This window comes from Egretta garzetta, unplaced genomic scaffold (assembly GCF_000687185.1).
Source record: "Egretta garzetta isolate BGI_Z169 unplaced genomic scaffold, ASM68718v1 scaffold172, whole genome shotgun sequence".
Classification (NCBI taxonomy): Eukaryota; Metazoa; Chordata; class Aves; order Pelecaniformes; family Ardeidae; genus Egretta; species Egretta garzetta.
Genome location: NW_009258951.1, coordinates 3273220 through 3290122, shown reverse-complemented (window position 1 = coordinate 3290122; position 16903 = coordinate 3273220).

The following is a 16903-nucleotide window of genomic DNA, read 5'->3' as shown; positions in this document are numbered from 1 at the left end:
GCCGGAAGCCCCCCCCCCCACCATTTGTCATGAACCCTGCGCCCCAGTCCGTGTTTCTGGGGTGGCTCGGGACTCCGGTGAGCTGAGAGGGGTCGGTCTGCCCCTGCCCGTGGGCTCCCAGCTCCCGCAGGGCCGGGGGGCCAGGCCAGAGTCCGGCCGTGTCTCGCCCAGGTGGCGTGGTGGCAGGCCGGTGTGCGTGCCAGCCTGAATGACCAGGACCGCTGGAGATCAGGTTCCAGGCGGTGCGAGCAGCTCCAAGGACAAACGAACAGGCAAGAAATGAGTGCGTGACACGCAGCAGTCATAAGCCAGCTATTTCCATTGTTTTCCAGCAGGCTTTGTACCTTCTCAAACACACGTGGAAAACCTCCTGCTGCTTAGAAATCCCAACCCGGAGGAGCAAAGTCCGTGCCAGTGGGCAGCTAGGGGAAAAGGCTAATAAACATGAACACCCTCTTCGCACAAGGCAGGACCGGCCAGGGTGTGTGTGTGAGGGTGAGTAGGTGTACCTGTGCCTGCAACGTTTCCTGGGTAAAAGAGAAATCATGCTTTTATAGTATCCCCATCCCTCTTATCTTAGGCTGTCCTCTCATTTGTTCTAAGGCCAGCACAGGGAAGCAGTTTTGCAGAGTTGTCTGAAAATAACTCCTCTGGGAAGCTGCTGGCGGTTCCAGTTGTTTTGCTTGGGAAGAGCAGAGCTCAAGCACTTATCGCTCAGACCTGTGGTGCCATAGGTACGCGGGGGGCTTTGCGGAGGAGCAGGAGGGGTCCCAGCGCTGGAGGAGGAGAGAGCGCAGGAGACGTGCAGAGGGAGGGGTCAAGGGAAGGACAGGGCTTGCATGGCGTACTGCAGGGAGGTTATTTCTGGTGCTGCATGCACATCGTGTTAGTTCCTGTTTTCAAGCTGTATTGTTTGCAAGATTTGTTTGGTTTGCTCTGCCCCCCCCCCCCCCCCTTACTTTGCAAATGTCACAAAGACGAGACCGTGGTGGGAGAGCAGTCACAGTGGAAGGATGTTTGGAGGAGGGATCTGAATGTGAGGGCCACCTGGGAGTCAAGGACAGGCAGGTCGTTCTGTGCAAAGGGATAGAAACTCTCCAGAGCAGCATAAAAAAAGATAAAATCAGGAAAAGCGTAAAGGAGCAGGGTACTGGCGGTACGTGCAGAAAGGCAGAGGTGAGGTCATGGTGTTGGACTCTGAAGGCACTGTGATGCCAGCCCAAATAGCAGAGTGAAACAGGAGCATGCTAATGGCAGTGGGGCATGCAAGGCAGGAATGGGATCCTGTGGGAGGAGATCCCAGTACTCCTGTTGTGACATTGCCAATGCCAAGGTTTTGGCTGCGAGAGCACATGAGGTGAATCAGAGAAGGAATCTGTATGATTAAACAGCAGCTGAGTGCCAGAAGTGAGGACCTGTCAAGGATAGTATCAGCATTGTATGTGTAGAGGACAGCGGATTTATTTGCCACGATAGAAAAGGATTTGAAAGGGAATACAAGAAGCTCATACTGAGTCTGAGTTGGCAGCGAGGGAACTTGGGAAGGGTGCCAGGAAAAGCGTCACAGATATGAGGCTGAAGTGAGAAAGGAGTACAGAGCACAGGGGCAGCTTCAGCAGTCGAGAGGTTAGGAACGGGCACGAAGGGCACAGGCAGCCAGCTAGCAGGACGTCTTTTGGGGAGGAAGTAACCAAGCGAAAGCCCAAACCCCTGCAAGATGGGTGCAGAAGGGTTCAAGGTTTTGTTCTTTATCTTTAAGGCATTCAAGGGCCTGGGCTCAGCATATCTAAAAGATCACATAATGCTCCCGCACGAAAATGATATTGGCACTTCTGGTCGCTCCTGGGGCAAAACAGAACTTTTACCATCAGGGTGAAGTTCATTTGTCCAGGACACAGCAGTTTCCCAGGGGCCTGCTAGGAAACTCCCACGGGAACTCAGAAACCCCATGAATCTTTCCCCTTCCCCCCCTCCACAAGCAGAGTGATCTGCTTTTTCCTAATTTAAACACACAATCTGTAGGGAAGAAAACGTTTATACTGTTGGCTTTAAAAAAATAAAAAGCCCTGAAAATCCTGCCAAAATAGAAACTGCACACAAAGCCCTGCCCATTGAAAGAGGGTGAGAATGGATGGAACAAGACAGATGTTACTTACAGTCTTAGTGAGCTACTGGAAGAAATATCAGGCAATGGTGAAGGAGCTATGTGAAACATTGTGAAACATTAAAAGGTAAAGAGAAAAAACAAATGAAGGAAGCCTGGATATTTAGAGGATGGAGCATACCAAGGAGGATGGTGAGGCTGACTTGAATCTGTGAGGCAAGATCAGTATGTATACATCCTTCTGAGATCCAGCATGGAAAAATGATGCGTCGGTCTCCCAGCCTACAATGAAGGGAATGGGATTATCCATATGAATAAGGAATATTGAGGAGAGTCTGGGTTTGCAAGCCCTGAAACTGTGTTACGATATCTACTGTTGACACAGTTCTGCAGCTTTTCTCGGGCTCCACTCCATCTCCTGATGCTGTGGGCACCCTTTTAAAATACTAAGTAACAGCATAAAGTACTTTGCAGTAGATTAGGCTACTCCTTCCTCCACATTATTACCTCATGATTTGCGATTGCAGTGTAATGTCCTGGCACATCCTGATAGGAAAAATGCAAATGTTGCATTTCCATGGCATGGCCTGACAATTTAAATTTATCTCCCTCAAAGAGATAACACCACGTGTATGTTGATTGCATGCTGTTGCTACAACCTTGTTAAAATACAGCCATGTCCTTCTACTTTGGTGTGTGGAACTGGGATGAAAATAAAATAGAATACGATTTTTCTTGCTTTGCTTTAGAACCTCTTACACTCATCAGTTAAACCCATTGACTTCAAATGGTGCAAGTTCAAGACCCCATCCAAAATGGGGGCCTGTATTTTTGTTACCCAGAATATAGGTAACATTTACTGAAGTGCAAAAATGGTTATTTCTGGGATCTAAAGATAGATACTGGGGTAGATGATGGCCAAGTGAGCTTCACTTGATTCTGCTCCCTTACAACCAAATCGCGCTGCCATCAGCAAACGCCCTAAGCAAAAGAAAGCTCAGCAGTCACGGCCTGTGGCCACCTAAGGTCACCGGCGTCTCATTGCCGCTCTGACGCTGGCTAAGCTGGCAGCTCGTGAGAGCTCATGCAGTTAAATGAATTGTGGCAGGCATCACCATCATCCCGCAAGCTGGTTTACGAGAGGCCTGGAATAGAAATCAGCAGAAGTTACAAGGTGGTTGCCTCAGGTCTCCAGTAGCACATAAGAAGAACATGATGACCCTGCTCGGCACCGCAATTCGTTGCATTAACGTGGCTCTCATTCCTGTGAATTATCTGTCAGCAACTCATGATTTATGTTGTCTGTTTGCTACTTGTAATTGTCCTAAACAGTTTAAGAAAGGAAATTTTAGATGAAATACTTGCTTTAAAAGCTCTAGGTTTTTTTGCCATTTGTCCTGAAGAAAAGCTGTTGAAGAATTTGACACAGTTGTCAGCAGAAGGCCCAGACTGTTGAGATGTTTGGGAGCATGAGTGGAGACTACAGTAGAGGTACATGCAAAGGGGTGTTCATAGCCCCTGCTAAGAGCATACCTCGTGCCTGCCGGCCCCGGGCTGCAGCCTTTCACCAGCAGCGCACCCTTTGCTACGCTCCAAGAGAGGTTCAGCACCTGGAGTGACCTTAGTTCTGCTGTCTGATTTCTACACTGCTTCACCCCTAGGTAAGGTTCATGACAGGTTAACATCCTGCTGTTTACCAGCGCTTGGTACCTATGGTGTACTTTATAGCTGCCTAGTAGCTTGTCTCTAGGGAGAAGCAGGAGGTCGGCAGTCCAGAGGCAGAGACGTGTCATGATGTGCAGAGTGGTGAGGGCTGAAGCCAGCTTGTCTTGCTCACCTGACAGCAGTAGGCCTAGTCAGGAGAGCCGGCGAATAAAACTTGACCCGTAAGAGGAAAGCGATGACTGTGAAATTGGACAGCATTTCCCTGTCACTATGGTATCACTACGGGAACAAGCATATTTTTTCCTGTTTACATTACATTTCACCAGTAGCTTTCCATCCATCTCTGGAGACCTGCAGCCACAATTTTCAAGCCACATTGGCACGCCATGGTGATAAAACTTGCCAGGGCTTTTTTATGGTCTGAAATAAGGAGGCTCCCTGGCAGGCACAGGGCGGGCTGCGCCGAGCCTGGGCTCACGACAGGACGCTGCGGCGCAGGGGGCTGCATCCTGGTGGGCTGAGAGGAGATGTAGCCGTGGCCTCCTCTTTGCTGAAAGCCCTCTGAGGCTGCAGCCACTGAGGTGTAAGTGAGGGCAGACTGGAAGGTTGCCCAGATGTGTCACGGGGGTGAAACTGCTCCCCAGGGAATCTGGAGCAGCAAGGTACAGCCTACATTTCATCGGTACATGTGCGAGATGGAACCTCGCTGGGAAGTCAGGCTTGGGCTGAGGTTCCACCAGAGTGACTAAGAGTGCTGCCACGCTTTCTGGGTCCATCTTAAAGGGCAGTAGCTCATGGCTTAACACCAAAGGTATTCACATTTCATTCATCACTAGACACCCCCACATCATACCACACAGGGGACATTTGCAATACATGATTCACCATTTATTCCCAATACTGTGAATAAAATAAAAGTGAATTTATGCCCAGCAATTGTGGCAAGTGCTTTAGTGCTTCTCCATTTCATTGCAGAAACAATGTCATTACAAAAGAGTTTTCATTTCATGTTGTGATGGTGAAAAGCGAGAGAGTCCCCAGCTGCACCAGTAAGAGCAGCAGGCTCCACGCACGGGGCTGTCACTGGGGATTAGTCATGTCCTTAGCCACAGGAAAGCCGCCGAGAAGAACAAATCTTGCATCCTACAGTTTACAGGCTCCTTTCACAGCCAATGTTTTTTTTCCCTATATTTTCTTCCCTGCAATACAAAACTGCACAAAAATGTAAGCTTCCCGACCTTTACCCGATGGCCTTTCTTTCCAAATGTGAGAGAAAAGGTGGTGGGTTTGTTCCGCAGGGTGTGCAGAAAGCCTTCTCTAGCCAAACCAACCAGCTGTTGGCAAATGGGTGAAAGCCACTTCCCACTTCCTGCAGCAGGGCTTGAGGTGCCTAGCAGCCCAGCGGGCTGGGATCAGCTCCCCAGGACAGAACGTGTCCCGCCATCCTTGCACTCTTCCTTCTTACCGTTCCTCAGTGGGAGGGCACCACGCTAAACAGCAGACCCTCCCCTTTCTAGGATCCAAATCAGAGATGACTCAAAGACTGCAATTTGGGGAGCTCTGCAGCGGTTTACTTGCTGAGCTGGGATTAGTGCCTGCAGAATAAAAGCACTCCCATGCTGCCATTTGCTCATTGTGCAATATCCCTTTGAGTACCTTCTACAGTATCTTAGTTGATACCGTAGCAGATACTCAGCATCTGTACTTTTAAGTACAACAACGACACAGTCACACACACGGGGGAGCAGCACTTCCTATTGGGGATACAAGGCACGTTCCCCACCCCAAGATTAAAGGCACATTAAATATTTATATAGCTGTCACGCCTAGAGGCCCCTTCAGGATTAAGGTCCACAGTACATGGTGCTCTAAAAATTAACGATAAGAGCCAGTCCCTGCCCCAAAAGAATGCAGCCCCAGCTCAGGCTTACCCACTGCCCTGGGGTGGTTGTTTGCCTAAGCTGTCCTGCCATGTTCATAAACCTTCTGCTTGTGGAAAGAGCAGCTGAGTTATCAGTGATACTGAAGGGTGGAGGCTTTGTTTTAATGCTGAGTTCAGGCTCCCATTTGTTTTACAGGTGAGGACCCTCCACTAAAAATGCCTGACTTCTGTAAGATGGACCGTTCCTGAAGTGGACGGGATGGGAGCTGGGAAAAAGCCAAACCCTACGGCACAGGGGATGCTTTCTGCATTGAGAAGTACCTCTTCTCATGGAACAACCTTTTCTCTATTACAAGAAGAGGACTTCCTCTGGTAAGTAGAAGCACAGTCCTTGACTGTGGGAGGTCTACATTCAGTTTCTATTCCTCAGACATCCTGGACAAGTGACTCTACTGCTTTCTTATGCAACTCCTTAGCTATCAAATACTGCTGCTTCTCCCAGGTGTGTTGCAGGCACTAATGAAGTCAAGGAGGGAGGACTGCCTCCGGCGAGCAGCCTGCACGAGGCAGTGGGATGGGTGTGCTTGCTCACTGCTGGGCATGATTAACCACTGGTTGCATAACTGGAAGAGGCTTCGGCAACAGCAGGACAAGAAGCAGAACCAGTGGCTGGAAGTGACTAAGCCCAGGACTGGCAATTGGGTAAGAACTGCAATTTCTGGCCAGGACAGCCTGGCAGAGCAAATCCTGGCAGCAGGTGACCCTGAAGGGAAGTGCAGGGGTGGCATTTGGACCTCTCGCTGGCTGGGACAGCAGTGGCATCAACAGGACTTGTCGCCTAATACGAGTCTGCCTATGGAAATACAGCCTCATAAGTAAATAAGGTTTAGTACTCAGCAATCCAACAATGCATGGAACATGCCCCTAACCATCATGTTTATCCACACCTGGAAGATTATTGAGCATCTTCCTCTAGCAACTCAAAGCGCTTGCTCTCCACGGTGCCTGCTGTGTCAGCTTTAGCACAAGAAAGCGAGCGAGGCTGAGCTCACCTTTACCTCCAGCCTAATTTGTGGCTCATAGCATGCCAAGGAAAGATCCTTACACGAGGCGCTGGGCAAAGCTGAAAGGTATGGAGCCAGATGCAGCGCATCACTGCGGGCCAAACTGCAGAGGAGTAAACCAAGTGCAATACCTGCTGCTCCTGCTGCGTTTGTTGCTTTCTGGTGCTGCTTCCCCTGAGCTGCTTATTCACGTGCATGTTCATTCCTGTGCGTTATGCCGCAGCACAGCGTAGAGAGGAGTGCTCGGGCATTTGTGCCGGTCTACTCGCTGGGACTCCGTTAGCCTCCAGGGATCTGCTTGTGAGATGAATTTAGATCTCTCATAATCTGTTCATAGGCTGCTGTCTCACACTCTGCATGCATTGCCAGCGGTACACAAATCGCCTGGCTTGATTTGCCAGGGTCTTTTAACAGGTTACCCCAGAGACCCCAGGTCCCGCGGAGCAGCGCTTGCTGGGTGGCTGGTGAGCTCCTTCCCACCGGAGCACAGAGCAGAGGGTTGCTCTGAACAGCTCTGCTGAACTGTCACCCTGAGAAGGAGTTCATCCCAGTGAGACAAACTGCAGCCCTTTTGAGCCCTGTTCCAGGAACTGGCTGTCACAGCCCTCGCTGGACCACATCTACACGAGCTGTATTTTTATGAGGCAGCCTGAGGGAACTGTGCCAGAGAGCTGGTACGATGCACCGGGAACCGATCCCTGGCTGAACGCGAGCTGTTCAGAGCGATGCCATGCCACGTACACTGCTGCTCCGGACTCCTCGCACCGTGTGTGTTCCCTGCTAACCATGAATGTCAAAGTGCCTGGAGCTGCCATTTTGTTTATTTTAAGGACGGCAATGACTAACATTTAGGTATCGCCTTTCAGAAGTCTTAAAAATAGAAGTTAAAAAATTGCTTCACGTAATCCTTACCACGTAATATCTTCCTGGCTGAGGAAGAGACCGGCCACAGTAGCAACAGGACATGAGTGTTTTGGAAATTAACTCTGATCCAGAGAGAAGCATAATTACAAGTTATTTATACAGAGCCTTTTTCCTTCACAGCCTGCACAAAAAGTGGATCAACGGAATGATTCCCATTTCACAGCAAAGGAGAGGCGGGTTGGTCCGGCAGTGGCAGAGCTGGAACAGGATCCGGATCTCTGATTTCAGCCTACTTGATTACAGCTTCCTTGCCTTGTAATAAATGTATGGTCAGTAAAATAGAATTCTGTCAAGGTGTTAATGGCAATTAGACATACAAGAATCATCATTTATGTTTTCAGATGTTTAAAGCTCCCTGTAGAACGACTGCCTTCTGCCAGTTCTTCTTTATAGGGATCGAGAATAGTCCCTTCCCTGATTTCTTGAAAACTGACGTTTCCCAGCTGTGTGTATCATCAGTGAATCAAATAGAGACAAATATTGTCTCTCATTTCCAGTTAAGCCTGTTGTGTTATATGGCACTACATAATATGTCAAGAAACCAAGGCAGCTGATTTGGCGTGTCATTGCTGCAAAAGGAAATTAAAACAAATACAGATTTATGAAAGAAGGGCCATTTTTGGCACCAGGCATGGATTTCCTGGCTGACTGCTAATACCAAAGTGCAGATCATCTATTTTATGTTAGCAAAGGGAAATCCCAGCAATTCTTGCCACAGGATTAAAACACAGGATTCTAAAAATAGCATTAAAGAGCTGGACTGGAAACAACAATAAAAACGAAAAAGAAAACCTTGCCTTTTTGTTTGCTTGCTTTTTTGAAAATAAGAATGCTAAATTAAACCCCAAGAGCTAATTTCAAAATGACAGGGCCTGAAAGGAGAGATGAGAATATCAAAACAGCCAGGTGGCTCGCGTGGGATGGCTACAGGAGCCTCAGCTCTCTGCTTGGCGTGGTTGCTGCTGCAGTCCCGTCCTTGGTAGACGGTGAGGCTGAACGAGGCTGCTCTCCACTGCCGTGGGAAGTGAGGATGGGCAGGGAGAGGTCTGATGGGCTGCGGACAGGTTGAGGATAAAGACGATGCCCCAGGTCTCTTCTTCACTCATTTTTCTCATGGATTTTCCTGTCCTCCCAATCCAAGCTCAATGAATTAGGTCCTGTCCAGCGGTGAGCCTGGTTGGGTGAGACCTGTCTGGTGCAGAACAGAGATACAGGGGGAGATAAGTGGATGCTCAGGGTGAGCAGTCAGGAAAAAAATCATGGCAATTCAGAGATAACGTAATCCAGGCTGCGTGGCTGTCAGAATTCGGCTTTTTATTTGTGCCTCATTGGAGGACATGTAAATCCTCACGCAGAAACATCATAAAGGACAAATCATCAATTTAAGAATGAAAAAATATTCCACAGAGGAGCAGAAAAGAACATAAATACTTTTGAAGATGATTGCAGGGAAGGAAAGAGAGTATGTGGGTAATCCCAAAACTTTCCAGGCCTTTGAGAATTCCCCACAAACGCCAGTTTTCTTTCATTTTAAAAAAGTAATGAGTCTAATTCAGCAGGGCTGTGTACTGCCTCAGGTACCCCAGCAATTGCCTTCTGTAAGCGGGCATTCTGCCAGGGGACAGCAGGAGGGCATCACATAGCAGAAGGTAACACATCGTGCGCTGGAGAACAGCAACAGGAGGCAGAGTTTGCGGTGGGATTCCAGCTGGACAAAACGATTGCTACTGCACAGGGACATTTTTCCATTTCAATCTTATATTTCTTTAAGATTTTCAAAACTCACTTATTTTAAAAGGAGGGCGACTTCCTAACCTCCACGTGCTTTATAATGGTGTCGTCATTCTTTTTCAACTGTCTTTGTTTTTGCCGTGATCCTGATAATTAATCCACATGGATACGCATTGAATTCATGTGCTTCGCTGTTTGACCAGCAAGCACATCGTGTTTGTTCTGACACAGCCCAGGCCCCTCGGTGCACTCCAGGGTGCAGGATAGGGATGAGAAACAGCTTTGTCTGCCTTCTTTTTGCAGTTATGTTCCCTCAAACCCACGGGGAGAAGAAGAAACGGGGAACAATCTTTCCTTGCTGAGGGCCCTTTAAATACCATTGGGAGACCACACATGAAAACACATCTAATGTTATCCCACCATAACGTGGGAAAAATCAAGCATCCCTAGGCCAGAGAAATGATGTCAGAGGCTGCAGGTTTCTCATAGTTGTCTTAAATACACAGTGTCCTTAAAAAGACCAGCTCAGTTTGCTCGAGGATGGAGAATGGTTGGGACTCAAGGGTTGTCCCAGGAGACGAACAATCCTTGTAGCACTTTTGTCCCAAGGAGGTCCATTGGGCGTTCTCCTATGTGTCGCTCCCTTTGCAAACGCCTCTTCTTTGGCAGGTTGGGAAAGCAAAGTTTATGAGAATGTCTAGTGTTTTTCCCTTGGAAACAGAGTTTCTCAGGGACTTATACTGTCTGAGTGAGAGAGGTCAGGACCATGCAGTGGGATATTTATACAGCTGGCTGGTCAGATTGCCTTTGTATAGTTTTTCCAGAGGTCTAGTTATACGTGGACCTATCAATTCATTCTCAAACCCAACTCGTTAAAATTCATTAAGTAAGCACTTTGGTATGGCAATATCCAGGATTGCTTTTCCATATTTTTTAGCATTCTTGCTAATCCATAAAATTTAGCAACTCCGAATGAAAGCCACAGTAAGAAGGAGCTAACGAGGTCCTCCTGTAAGGGTCTGTTCTCCACTGGGTGCGTATATACAACTCCCATTAATGTTAATTGGCCTTACAGGGGCACAGCAAAAGGAAAATGTACCCTAGAAGACATAAAAATCTACTTATTTGTCCAGAAAGGTAATGATCCCCTGTTCCACAGCTGGGGTTGGTGAGAGCCTTATTTAGTACAATAGTGATAGCTAGTTTTGCTTTCCCTCCCTCAAAAGCCACGAGATACGTTGCAGACAAAAAGATTGCCAAATAAATTCGGTCACATTATTTATGCTGTAACAGTGCATGATTAAATACAAAAAGAAAAACAAAACCCAAAAGGTCAGGACCATGCAGTGGGATATTTATACAGCTGGCTGGTCAGATTGCCTTTGTATAGTTTTTCCAGAGGTCTAGTTATACGTGGACCTATCAATTCATTCTCAAACCCAACTCATTAAAATTCATTAAGTAAGCACTTTGGTATGGCAATATCCAGGATTGCTTTTCCATATTTTTTAGCATTCTTGCTAATCCATAAAATTTAGCAACTCCGAATGAAAGCCACAGTAAGAAGGAGCTAACGAGGTCCTCCTGTAAGGGTCTGTTCTCCACTGGGTGCGTATATACAACTCCCATTAATGTTAATTGGCCTTACAGGGGCACAGCAAAAGGAAAATGTACCCTAGAAGACATAAAAATCTACTTATTTGTCCAGAAAGGTAATGATCCCCTGTTCCACAGCTGGGGTTGGTGAGAGCCTTATTTAGTACAATAGTGATAGCTAGTTTTGCTTTCCCTCCCTCAAAAGCCACGAGATACGTTGCAGACAAAAAGATTGCCAAATAAATTCGGTCACATTATTTATGCTGTAACAGTGCATGATTAAATACAAAAAGAAAAACAAAACCCAAACCCGCTACTAGCACCCTGTATCAGGGGAGCACTTAGCGTCTGCTTAACTTTCAGCATGTATTTGAACTGGAAATAAGATTTAAACACAGTTCTGACTCGGACCTACAGTGAAATCAGCAAAAAATCTCAGCTAATGATGCAAGATACTGGACGGCGTTGGGAGGTCTTGCACTCTTTGTACTCACTGGTTTGCGTGCAGGCCAGGATGTCCCGCTACAGTCAGGCTGCTCCGGGGCAAGGGAGGAGCGCGAGGGATGTCAAGAGCTGTCAGAAAGGCTCACTGCGGACGTGGCACTCACCCCTCGCTGCCCCCGTAGCCTTGTGCCGCCAGCCTAGCTAATCTGTGCAATCTGGTGGCATTACCCAGCTAATCCTGCCCCCGTGCTCACACGTCCATCGAGCGCTCTTCCCTCTGCACCGCCTGCCCTCAGCTGGGCTCTGAGCCTCTTCGGGCAAAGATCACCTTTACCGTTTTGCACGCTGCGTTCTGCTGCGGGCTCACCGTCCTCTGGCTGTTACCACAGTACAACTCTTTTCAGTTGTTATCCCTTCCCAAGACAATCCCTGCAGTCTTTCCTGCCTTCCTCCTCAAGAAGGACCACTGCCATGCTGTTATTATAGTCCCTTCAGTGCAAACATGACAGCAATGACTTTCTGTGCATGGCTGTAGGACCAAACAGCAGCTGAGACCTTGCTGCTGGCTGACCTTGGAGCCTTCACATGCCCTTTGCAGCCTCGTTTTCCCTTTCTCAAAAGGGCCAGATCCCAGGAAGTTACTGATTTTCACCTCTCGCTTCAGCTCTGGATGGAGGAGATCTAACCAGTGCCTCCAGACCCAGCCAGAGCAGCATCAGCGCTACTGGGAGGTGACTGGAGTTGAACCAAGCCGTAGGCTGAAATTTGTTCCCATAACTACTCAAATAAAGTATTTCCATAACCAGAACCAATAACCGCAAACAGGTTGTGAAGTGACAAAGAAAGTCTTTCTTGAATAAGTTTCATGAGAAGGGAAGTGAGAACATGGACTGAGGAGTTCTGTTTCAGGTCAGATTAAGAAGTCAACTTTCGTTAGACATTTGCCCGCGTGGGAAGGAGCTGGGAGAGACAATGTCCTTCTGCTCCACACCACCAGAGGGGCACGAGAAATGCCCGGGAAGGGGCCAACACTTCTTTGAGCTTCAGGGGCCAAGACAGCGCAGCGTTTCGTCAGAAACCTTGTCTGCAGGCAGCATCATTTAATAGCATAGAATTGAGGTGCTGCCTATTGAAAGAATGAATGGAGCGGCTACAATCCAGCACCCCATCATGACGATGGGCTCGGCACACGTGCTGTGAACTCCCCCGGTTAGCAGAGCGCGCAGATGGGGCTTCCAAAGCCATGCAGGAGGCACCGGGTCCGCGCTTGCTGCCCAGCAAGGCCCCCACGCTGCCGCTGCCTGCCAAAGTGCTGCCTGCTCAAGCAAACCTGTACTCATGGCACGTGCAAAACTCGAGCATTAAAAGCCATCCACACGAAACCCACAACAAAAGTTCAGTCTTAGGTAAGGCACATTTAAAATCAGTCAGTTTGGGGTTTTTGTTGTTATTGAAACTATACATCAATGAGAGGCAATTCCCTACAACTAATGAATCACAGAATCACAGAATCGTTTAGGTTGGAAAAGCCCTTTAAAATCACCAAGCCCAACCGTTCCCCTAACCCTGCCATCCCACCACTAAACCCTGTCCCTAAGCACCTTGTCTGCCCGGCTTTTAAATACCTCCAGGGATGAATTATATTCCTCTGTCCGCTAACCCCACCAACTCCTACTGAAGGGCGTCAGCAGTGGACATGGTGCTGAATTACTGCGCATGAGACTCATAAAGGAAATCGTTAAAATTCACCATCGTTAAAAAGGTCAAGTAGTTCAGAGGCGTCCTGACAAGCTGAGCGAGGCTTTTTAAGCGCTGGCAGAGGAGCTGCCGGCTGTGCGGCTGGCCCGGGAGCTGTCGTGCCGCCAGCCTCCCCGGCGCACATCTTGCTGTCCCAGTCAATTGCATCACTCGGTCTCCTGAGGCAGAATCTGCATTTTTCCACATGGGCCCATATGGTACATTAAATTGAATAATGAATTTGTATTTCCGGAGGAGAGGAGCTCTCCGGAAAAGTGATGACTCTGGGAATTTTGGAGGGGGCCTAGGGAAGAAGGTCTATGACAGGTAGAGGGACATACAAATATCTTAAGGGTGGATGTCACAAGGACGGAGCCAGACTCCTTGCAGTGGTGCCCAGCGACAGGACAAGGGGCAATGGGCACAGACTGAAACATAAGAGGTTTCAGTTGAATATGAGGAAAAACTTCTTTACTCTGAGGGTGACGGAGCACTGGCACAGGCTGCCCGGGGGGGTTGTGGAGTCTCCTTCTCTGGAGATATTCAAAGCCCGCCTGGATGAAGTCCTGTGTAACATGCTCTAGGAGAACCTGCTTTAGCAGGGGGGTTGGACTAGGTGATCTCCCGAGGTCCCTTCCAACCCTTGCGATTCTGTGATGACCAAAGGCTTTCTTTCTCACCCCTGGCAGGAGGGTGCCAGGCCCATATATATACATCTGTGTTCCTGGGCGTTTACCAGCTGCTTTTTGGAGAATGCTAGACAGGAAATTGATGCCACAGGGCAAATATTCATCCTTCCCAACTTTCCCTCCCAAAGCAAGGACAGATTTGCTCTGGCTAGACTCGCTTCCTGCAGAGCGCCCATGCGTCCCCAGCATCGTCCGCAGCAGCACATTCAGAGCATGGCAGAAATGACTAAAATATGTGCAAGCGTGGAAAAACAAACAAACAAAAGCCTGCCAGATGTTTGCAACACAAACCTAAGGAACACAGAGCTCGCAGGAGAAGCCGATCCTTGTGTCGCACTTCCAAGCCAGGCTGCAGAAGCTGCCAAGCTTGTAGCTGAAGCAGGAGCGTGGTATTTTGATGCTGCATCCTGGACATACCACAGTTTTCCATGTTTGCATCCTGGAGTTGCGCATGGCAGGGAGAGATTGGAGGTGATGAGAATTTCGGTCGTTAGTGGCATCAAGGTGTCTTGCAGCCGCAGCCGTGCTCCTCTGCACCTCGCCAGGCTCCCTGCCCTCGGCTGAGACACCCCAAGCAAGCTCCCACCGAACTTTGCACTCCTGAGCTGTGGGATTGACTGGCTCTGCAGGGGAGCTCAGCTTTGCTGGCCCTCACTTGCACCGTATTACTGTTCTCCCCAGGGTTTGCATTCAGCGTCAGCTGTAATCCTGCCCGAGTCTGTCACCCAGATTATGCTCTGGCCAGCAGGCAACGTTCCCTGTGAAGAGGAGTTAAGGGGTAAGGACAAGCTATTGCAGCATTTGTACATTCAGACATGCTTACTTCAGCTGTTACTGCACTTCTGAAGTGTTATCAGTGAAAAAAATTCATTTATTGAGAGAGCTCTTGCAGCTTTTGATACAGCCCCTCGTGAAAAGCTCTTAGCAAAGCATGAAGGCTGTAGGAGAGAGGTAAAGCCTGGCTGCCAAATAAATGCTATGTGCGGGGCGGGGGGGGTGGTGGAAAGGAAAAGAGAAAGAGCCAGGTACCACCCTGGAAAGAGCAGTCACCCTGAGGACAACGCCTCCTCGCACTTCTGTTAGGGCTCAACCTAGAAGGTGAAGAGCAAGGCAGCAAATTCTCTCTGTACCGCAAGCGATTCAGTGAGAGCTCGGCAGAGCTGTGGCCAAGCAGCTCCTTGAGCAATAGGCCAGCCCCTGAGGCGCAGGGGAGACACGGGCGAGACCCAGCGTATCAGAAGGAACAATCTGAACGTCTCACACGCCGAGTTCTCGTGTTGTAACAGCCTCTGCGAACAGAAACTGAGACATCTGGGGAGGGCAGATGAACTCTGCGTGGTGTCAAGCGAGCCTGAAGCGAGAGACGTGGCTCTGACTCTTGCAGCCCCTCACTGCCACCGGCGATTAACTTTGTTTGCATTCTGGCCCCAACGGTGAGGAGATCTGGGGGCACGTTCCTCCTCAGGGTAGCTCCATTCCATGCACACATGAGCTGGGCCCACTGGATATTAAAGCAGAATCAGCAGCAGGACCATAGCAGCACTGGGATTATAGCAAACCCTTGCCTAGGTGCAGCCAGCAACGGTTTTACTCTTCTTTCAGGATAGGTTTTTAGCACCAGCTAAAGAAAAAGGTTCAAGCATCTGTTCCTCACAACCCAGGGAGGCAAATAGGAGCACGGAAGCACTAAGAAGCCTTTTGGTGCTTCTAGTTTTGGCTAAAACTGTTGCTGCTACTTCATTCTCCCTTGGCGTGAGCATCTGCCCAAGCAGAAGCATCTCCCATGGCTGCGCTCAGCCGGCTGCTGCCCCCTGCGAGATGCGCAGGTGCCCCGAGACCCTGGGCTGGGGCAGCCACCACTGCCCACGTCCCGCACGTCATCACCAGCTGCCTGGGCAGAGCAGCACTGGAACTCGTGTCTTCTAAAAGGGACACACAGGTAGAGTCCGCCTCTTCCCTGAGGGCAAGTGAGACCCAAAGATGTTCAATGAAGGGCAGCGAGAGCAGGTAGAGGTTTGGGAGGCTGCGTGTGCAAGGGGAAAAGCAGGCAATCCTCTCCTTTACACACACGTGGAGGTGCGCGGGGCTCACCTAGCACAGCCCTGGTAGCTGGGATGCAGCAGCGCTACGCCGGTACAGCTTTGGTTTACGTAAAGCCACTGCGATGGCCGAGGAGAGTTTCCAACGCCTGCGTTTCAGGACTAGATTCATCCCCTCTTAAAAACAAAAAGGCACATAAATCACTGGTGAGCCAAGTATCACAGCCCCTCCTCAGCCCCAGCAGGACAGCAGCCTCTTGCAAACCCCCGTGCTGAGCACGGGGAGGGGGACGAGGCTGTGTCCCCCCAGGGACCAGCGGCCGCAGTCCTGTGCCTGCCCACGCTCTGCCCGGGCAGGAGATAACAGGGGAACAACTGGTTCCCAGGAGCGCAACCAGCTATCCATGGCTTATGAAAGGGCACTATCAACCGTCTGTCTTTGGAGACGTCTTTTCCTTTCAATCAGCTATTTGGATGCTGATATAGGACCTGACAGTGCTGCTAATTAGCACCTGCCCCGTGCAACGCTCGGCGTCCCAGCACGTACCTCCTGCATGCTCGAGAAATTTTATCAAGCTGCATAACTCTCACTTGGCAACAGAACAAGAAATCTCCAATACTTCTAAAGAAGATTTCACAACTCAAGCAGTAAATTAAACCTACCCCCACCATAGCTCATTCACAAGGAAGTCCTGCAGGAGAGCAGGGCGATAGGAAGAATTCGCCTTCTCCCTCTGGAGCACCTCCAATGCAGAGGTCAGACGTGGTGGCGAGCGACCGAGGAAGGTTAAGTGGAGTTCACTCTGTGGCTCGCTGCATATTTGGCTGTCTCAGCGCTTTAGGGCTTAGGCTGAAGATCTGAGGTGATGAAAACCAAGCAGCAACGTTTGGTACAGCTGGTCAACTGATGCGAGGAACCAGCCTGCGAGCCGGGCTGGGACACATGGTGTGCTTTTAATGCAAAACAATATTCTTCGTTTAACTGGTATGCTGCTTGCAATAATTACTCGGTTTTGTGTATTATAATG